This window comes from Zosterops lateralis (genome assembly GCF_965231275.1).
Source record: "Zosterops lateralis genome assembly, chromosome: 2".
Classification (NCBI taxonomy): Eukaryota; Metazoa; Chordata; class Aves; order Passeriformes; family Zosteropidae; genus Zosterops; species Zosterops lateralis.
Window position 1 is genome coordinate 51468847 of NC_139763.1, and position 8163 is coordinate 51477009.

Here is an 8163-nt window from a genome sequence, read left to right on the forward strand (position 1 = left end):
AGGGTCCCTGCCCTTGCTTTAGCCAGCACCATTTCATACACAGGCACTGATGCTCACGCATGAGATTGACACACTCTTATTTTTAGTTGGCATTACACGTCTTTATTTCAACCTGGCAATTATGGCATTAGGTTGATAGGAAGACAGATGGGTGTCAGCATAGCAATCAAATTTTGCATGCCTTTCCCTGAAGTCATCCCGTAATTGTTGAGACACCAGAGGCATAAAGGCTAAAGAAACCTGCCTACTTGCCATCCTCCGCTGAACTAACCTGCAAGGTAGTATTTTGGCATTTATCATTAATATAGAATATATTGAAATAAGTTATATCCCTCTATATGCCCCTTAATATTGGAAGTTATAGGACACACAATATCCTGACCATCTTGAGTTTCCACAGAGAATGTCTTGGATGATGGGACCTCTCAGTTCAGAGCTCTAAGTTGTGAATGAAGGCCAAAACCCTACTGCTCTCCTTACAATCAAAGTCTGTCCTGCATAATGTACTCTCCAATATTATTTCAGCAACGTGTTTATGTTGCATATACTTGTAAGGCTCACAGTTTTATTATTCTACCTGTCATCTTTTTTTTTTCTTAAAAAAAATGGATCTAGTATGTTTTTATGCTACAGTTTCATGATTCATTCCAGCTTGGCTTCTGCACAACGTTTTTCCACCCACATAGAAAAGCATGCCAAGCCTCCAAGATTTTGCAATATTCTTTTGTAGTATTACTTTTATCAGGCAATCAAGTATATATTAATATATCTCTTTTTTTTTTTTTTAGGGAAAAGCAACTTTGCTGCCAACTGCACAGCTTTCCATGTGATAATTTGAAGTATCAATGTGTATCTTCCTTGAAAAATTCAACTTATGTATTCCTAAACATCTGTAGTGTTAAACTGCTTATGAGTATCAACTAAATATCAGAGGTATTTTTACATTTTTTTTAATACAGATTGGTTTTGATCAGGACTCAAAGTCTGTTCATTTTATTCACCTGAGAATTCCCCCTTGAGCAGGTAAAATCTAGCAGCTTTACAAGCATAGGTATATGCTGTCTTGCAAACAAAGTCATGTTGGGATATAAATTTTAATGCGATTATAATTTATTCTAGATTCTGAGTGGGCATACCCTGCAGCAGTTTCAGTACTTCCAAAACTGTAATAGCATCATTTAAACTCACATATTTTACCAGTTTAACAATATAATTAAACCAGAAAAACTTTCAGGTCTAAATCTGATGTCAGAGCACAAGAATCTGGCTCATATATCCCCCAAATGATGGGTTTTGCATGATTATTTTAGAGATGGGTGAAAACATAGATACGTAACATATACTGCCTAGTTTCACAATCTTTTTGTATGATGAATCACTTTTGCCCACTTACCTAGGTAAATAAGCATTATGGCACTTCCAGTGAACACAATCCAAAGGAAAAGTTGCAGAGTAGAACCCATAAAATAAGTAAAATGGCAGATAAGCTTTCCTGTCATGCTGCGAAAAAAGATTGTTTATTCTTTCCTGTCATATCACTACATGGCAATTTTTAGTTCATGAGCCACTGGTTCCTACCCAGCATTCTTTCTAAGATGTTTAATCCACTGGCACAGGCTACCATGCCTAACCCATGTCTGCAGCTACGTAGAAGTTTCATTCCTCGTCATTAACAAAACAGATGAGACACACGCTCCTTACATTAGTTAAAAACACACACACAGAGGCAAAAAATCTATTTCAGGTTAACTAAAAAGAATTTACTGTATAACTTTCAGTGCAACCGCCAAACCCAAAAATACATTAATTGCACAGTTCTATTTCCAGCACATGTAAATATGCCACTCTTGTTCATTAATAGTACTGCAACCTACCTCTATCTTACCTTTCCTTGGAACAGGGCTATTCTTCCCATTCCCAACACTTGTTTACCACTTCCATTGCATTCATTATGACATGCTGAGAAGAATTAATCTTCCCTCAATTTATTTATCACAGGTGTCTGTATCTGGGCTTGAACAAGTTCCCCTCAGAGTTAAGGGAAAGCTCATATCAAAGCCAGTTTCCTAGACATAGAAGTATTATTGAAGTGTTAGATGTCGTGTGTTGTCACCCTTAGGCTGCTCCAGAAGAACTTGGGTCACCCGTAGGTCTTGGGTGTTATCTCCAGGCTTTATGCAGATATCTTTTATTCTTGATGGCATCTCAAATGACACTAGAAGGCTGTGCTTAGGCAACCTTCAAACTCTCCATTAATTTTAATAGGAGCTTAGCACCTAATTGAGGTGCAGGTATCTACACTGCAGACACCATAAATTAGGCTGAGCTGAATCCAGCACACTCAGACCTGAGGAAAACAGACAGTCATCCTTTTGGGGGCTTGTGAAGACTTCTCTGACCTATCTTGTCTAATCAGGAACTTTTGTGAATTCAGACATCCTTCTCATGATGTGCTTTCTCCTTTGCAATTATATCTAAAATTCTTACACATAGACTGAAAAATTCCCTACTACTCATAGACAGAAAGTGAAAGTAATTTACATCCTTTATGCAGCCATTTACATCAATGTAATCCATGACTACGTCAATGTAATCCATTGCTATCTGGCATAATAAAACAGCCAACAAAGCACAAAGTTAAGGGAATCATCTGCACACAGAGTGTGAACTCTGCCCCAAGGAAATCAACCAGTGCTCCACTATCCATAAGAACTTTCTCTAAAAAGAACCACACTTTTTCAGACCGCAACCAGCCCCATCTGTAGCCTAGTTACTTTCAAAAGTGCATAGGAGAATACTCACCCAGAAGTGACCAAAACCAACGGACATTCCTAAAGGCTCTCAGGACTCTGACAACAAAATATCTACAACATCAAACAAATTTTTAAATGGTACTCATATTGCAGACAAACAGAATAGCTGCAAATTGCAATGAGTTGTTCTGGATCATTTATTGACTCCTCTTAGAGCTCTCCAGTGAGTGTCTCAAAACATGATGTGTCTAAGCCTCCAGCTGCCCTAGCAAATCCAGACTACTGGGAAGAGATACTGAGGATGCTGGGTACTCACATTTCTGGCCTTTCACATCAGACTAGTTCTAGGTTGGTCCTGTTGACTGAAGTTCCATTAGCAATGGAAGGGTGTTAGGTAGTTTTTTGGAGCACATTTTTTAGTTAATGTCATCCAAAAGGAATCTAGTTTCCATGTTTTAAGAGGGTCCATGATGCAAACCAAAGCTTCATTGGCTAGCAGGTCATGGGAGGTGATTCTATCCCTTCACTTTGTCCTGGTGAGACTCCGCCTGGAGTGCTGCATCCAGCACTGAGGTCTTCAGTACAGGAAGAACATGGACCTGTTGGAATAAATCCAGAGGAGGGCTATAAAAATGATTGGAGGTCTGGACTACTCCTCCTATGAAGAAAACCTAACAGGATTGGGATTGTTCAGTCTGGAGAAGAGAAGGCTCCAGGGAAACCTTACTGTGACCTTTCACTACTTAAAGGGGCATTATAAGAAAGACAAAGACACACTTTTTAGTAGGGCCTTTTGTGATAAGACAATGGAGAGTTGTTTTAAACTGAAAGAGGGTAGATACAAGGAAGAAATGTTTTATGAAAAGAGGGGTGAAACATTGAAACAAGTTGCCCAGAGGGTGGTGGATACCCCAACCCTGGAAACATTCAAGGCTGGAGCACCCTGATCTAGTTGACTATGTCCCTGCTTGCTGCAGGGATTTGGACTAGATGAATTTCAGAGGTCCCTTCCAACCCAAACCAGTCTATGATTCTATGATTCTATACTAGCTAGGGGCAGTCAGGAGATTAATCCCTCAAAGTAGCACTCCCAACCTAAACTCAAACACTAATAGAGACCTGTTCGTAAACGTCTCCTTCTCCTAACTTCTGATTTTGGTAGTATGTTCTCTGTGTGGTTCACTGTATATATTCATTAATCTCCAGAGACATTTCTGTCCTCTGACAGGAGTATTCATTGGGATAGAAAAAAATTAGAGGTCTGAGCAGATGTGGATATCAGTGTCTTTGTAAGATATGTTTGTGGTTGCCCAAGTCCATTACCCAAATTACAGATTTACATCAAAGAAGTTATTATAAGCAACATTCTTCAGGCAAAGTCAAACCAAATCTCCAGAAAATGAATTGTCAGCACTCATATGACTGTACAAATGGCTTCTCTTGCCACACTGAATACCTGCCACCTTTTGCCATTTCTAGGTGTAAAGGAGTGTGTATGTGCTTTACTGATTTCATAAGTCACTGTGTTCTCAGCACACTTCATTCACAGCTTCTTTGTTTTACATGTGGTGATAGAGCAAAGGGAGAATGAAGGGTTAAGCAGTTTCCAAAGGCTGCTGTTTAACAATGGTTGTCCTTCTGAATCATGGATTAGCAAATAATCATTTGTTCTGATGATGTAATATTTGTAACTTACAGTAATGTAACTGAAGGGAGGAGTTCTGTGAAAATTGGTTTGAACTGGTCTCTCTGGTTTATGATCCTTCCTGTTCCCCTGCTCATGCACTGGCTTAATCTTACTCAATAAACACATTTGTTTCCTAATTCTCCTTCACACTTCGATTTGCAAGTATCTTGGAGAAATCCTGCTTTCAAACTCCAAATCATTAATAAAAAGAAAGAAAGAGGTGTTTTAGCACTAAAAAGCACTGATTTACTTTGTCATTGCCCCTGGAGATTGCTGATGAATGCATTCATCTTTCTAAGCTCTCATCTGGCTAAGAATCTCTGGTATACCAAGGGTTTCTTTTTAAGGCAGTTCCTGAAAGACTATACCAGATGATAATATTGTTACTAGAGTTAAATATATATATATATATATATATATATATATATATAATATTAATATATTTGTTAGTGAGAACATATAATATTTAAAACGCTTTTAGAGAGCAGGGAAAATTTTTCTGATGAAAGTTACAAATGGAAGTTATTATTTTATTAGGGCTACAGACTTTCTCAGGAATACCTTGAATACATACTGAGAAATCCTGAAATGGAATTGTACTTTTTTTCCTGATTTTTCAGGCCTTGCCTACCACAGAGAAGTGAGTAGGAGTAAGGATTATCTCATCACCTTGTACTTATTCACCCTATCAGTGACCATTGTTGAAAAATCAACCACTGTCTTCTGTTGTCATACCATAACATGTAAACCAGATGGTTACATTCAAGTATCATGTACCAATACAGAGAGCATTTCTGCTAATGAAGATTAATAAATATTTGCTTTCTAAGGATAGCATAATGTGCCTCTGATTGTGTGCAATAAAATAAAGCATATGTGAAAGACTGATTGTGTTCAAGATGAATAATCACGCTTAGATCATGGAGTGGACAGGAAGGAGGAAACCATTATTCTGCATGATGGATTGTGTTTGTGGATTTGACAGTTGCAGGATGATATTCCTGGCAAATGCCAAGCCACCTCCTCTGCATCCGGCTGGAACGTGTCTCAACTTACAAATTACCTTGATTACATAGTCCTGACCACAGTCCACTGCTGACTCGAATGTGTTATCTGTAATAGCACCATGACATCTCTTCTTATCATCACATAAGAGATTTCTTGTTAATCAGATAAAGTGGACTTTTACAAGAAATTCAGTGAAATCAATACCAGGCCCATGCCACCAACAAGAAGCATCAGAGTTGGTTTTTTTAACTATTACAGTTTATAAATAGTTTTCCCAGAAGAACATGGGAGATTATATGTACTATTCAAAAGAAGGGCAAGTTAACTCCAAAAACAAGTGCAGTGAGCATACATGTAGGATTATGTGAGAACGTTTCCAAACTGTCAAACAACTCAAATAGATTGGCGTGCAATGATGCATAGGTCAATCAAGTCACAGCATGTTTCTGTTTAGTTTAATGGTAGATGCTCTTACATTTTTAGTTGCATAGTGCATAGTCAAACAGTATTGTAAATGGATTTTCTGTGTGTGTGTTCTTCAGCTCAAATTCTATTCAAAGAAATGTAAGGTTTTTCTCTTTTTTTTCTTCCTTTTTTTTTTTTTTTTTTTCTTTTTAAGGTTGAATAAATCTCTGGTTACTTTCTTACTATTGTTAGAAAACACTTTGGTAAGCAGCTATACTTAATATCCATTTAGATTTTGTTGACCTTGAACTTTTCTGAAGAGTATTCATCATATCCTTGAACACTTCGCCTATTTTTGCATCTTAAACCCAAATTACTTGGGTAGTATCCAGCAATTAGTGGTATTGCACTACCCCACTGACCCAGTACCAGCAAAGATCACTGGAATTTCTCATTGCTTTCCAACTGTTCGCTCAGTCTTTAAGATGAGAACTAGTAACTGAATGGCCCTCTTGTTGCTGAAACAGAAAAGCTGGTTAAAGTTAGGAGCACAGTTCATGTTAAATATAATTTCAGAATTTGATTCAGCAGTGAGTCACAACTGAACCAAATATTTTTAAAACTGCCACAGAATAAAAAGTTCTACTTTTTTAAAAAAAGTTGACTTGGAGGGGAATTTGCATTTCAACCCAAAATTTCTCATTGTTAGTAACAGCTAGAGATATTTGTTTATTTTTATGGCTCCATTGTGGAAGTCCATAATAAACCACATGCTCTAACATATTATTTGAACCAGAATTGCAGGATAATGGAAAGATACAGCAAACAGCTGGCTTCTCTAATTCATATGTTGAATGTTTTCGTGCTCCTCTTGTTAAGTACCAAACTATTTCATCAGAACAAAAACACGAGATACTTTGATCTGGAAAGTAAGGTAAGGTGTTTCAATGATACACTGCAGTTACAATTCATCCTACCTAATGTTAATCACCCATGTGAGGCATGTAAATTAAGGGGTTAGTAATCTCAGACTCCCTCTAATGTCGCAGGAGCATGATGGGCACTTTCTCAGGGTGGCAGGGAGACTTGGTGGCTCCAGAAGAGTGGAGGGAGCCAGGGTGGCTGGGCTGTAATGCTGGTACCTCAGCAGTGGAGCCAAGCACAGGTTCAGGCACTACCTCACAACCTCCTGCTTTCCAAAACAAATCAATGAAATAGTGTAATTATTCCTACTTCATAATTTATTTTGGGGAGGAGTTTTCTTTGGTAGGAAAAATAAGTAAAGTCTTTCTGATTCCACAAAAACTTCTACATCATTAGAAAGCAAAGTGCATTTTCTCCAAATCCTCCCATCAGCTGTAGCTGTGAGCAGTACAAAAGGGCTGTATTACCAATTCATGGAGGAAAAGGTGTGCTTTCATTCTTCAGAGAACTATTTATGACTTCAGAAATAGGCTTTAACAGGATCTGGAAAAATCCAAGTCAGCTTTTTGGCCCACAGGCAGGTTGGGCAGAAGTGATGATTTTGAGGGCCAAAACAAGGAGATGAAAATGATACCTGAACTGCAAGATGAATTTAGGAAGAGGGACATAAATCCCTTAGGTGGTCTTCTTTGCTTTCTCTGAATTAAGTTGTTTTTTTGTTACAGAAATGAGAACCCAGAATATATTATTGCAAGCCTATTAGAACACCAACATTATGGGATATTGCAGATACACATATCTGTTATCTAGAGCAGAAATCAAGGGCAGTGGAACAAGGATACAGCGTAAGGTGTCAAGGATAAGGAAGCCTCTATGCCTAAAAGTTTTCTAGATTCCTTAAACCATGGGCCATGGGTAAACATATAGGAAAGGGACTCTGGAGGTCATCTACAGCAACTCCCAGCTCAAAATGGAACTATTGCAACTATGGCCTTTTCCAGCTGAGAGAGTGTTGGAGTCCTTTAGGGATGGAGAACCCATAGCTGCCATAATTTTTGTAGAGTAAATCACCCACAGACATAAAAGGTTATTATATGGTCACTACTTTCGAACATATTTGTCATTTCAAAATCAAACATTGATGTAGGATGGAGAAAGAGGTTGTTGTTGCATCACTGCTCCCATGCAAGACTTTTGAGGAGCCTGGAGGTAGAAGCAAGAAGATGGAAAAATGAGAGACTACACCCATTCCCTTAGTTCCACTCAGTTTGATCTCAGAATCTCTTTTCCTCCAGACCTTTCAGATATAAGTAGTTGTATTTCCTCAGAGGACTCCACCAATTCCCATTCAATATGATGTGTCTTTTCCTTGAAGGAAAATTTCCT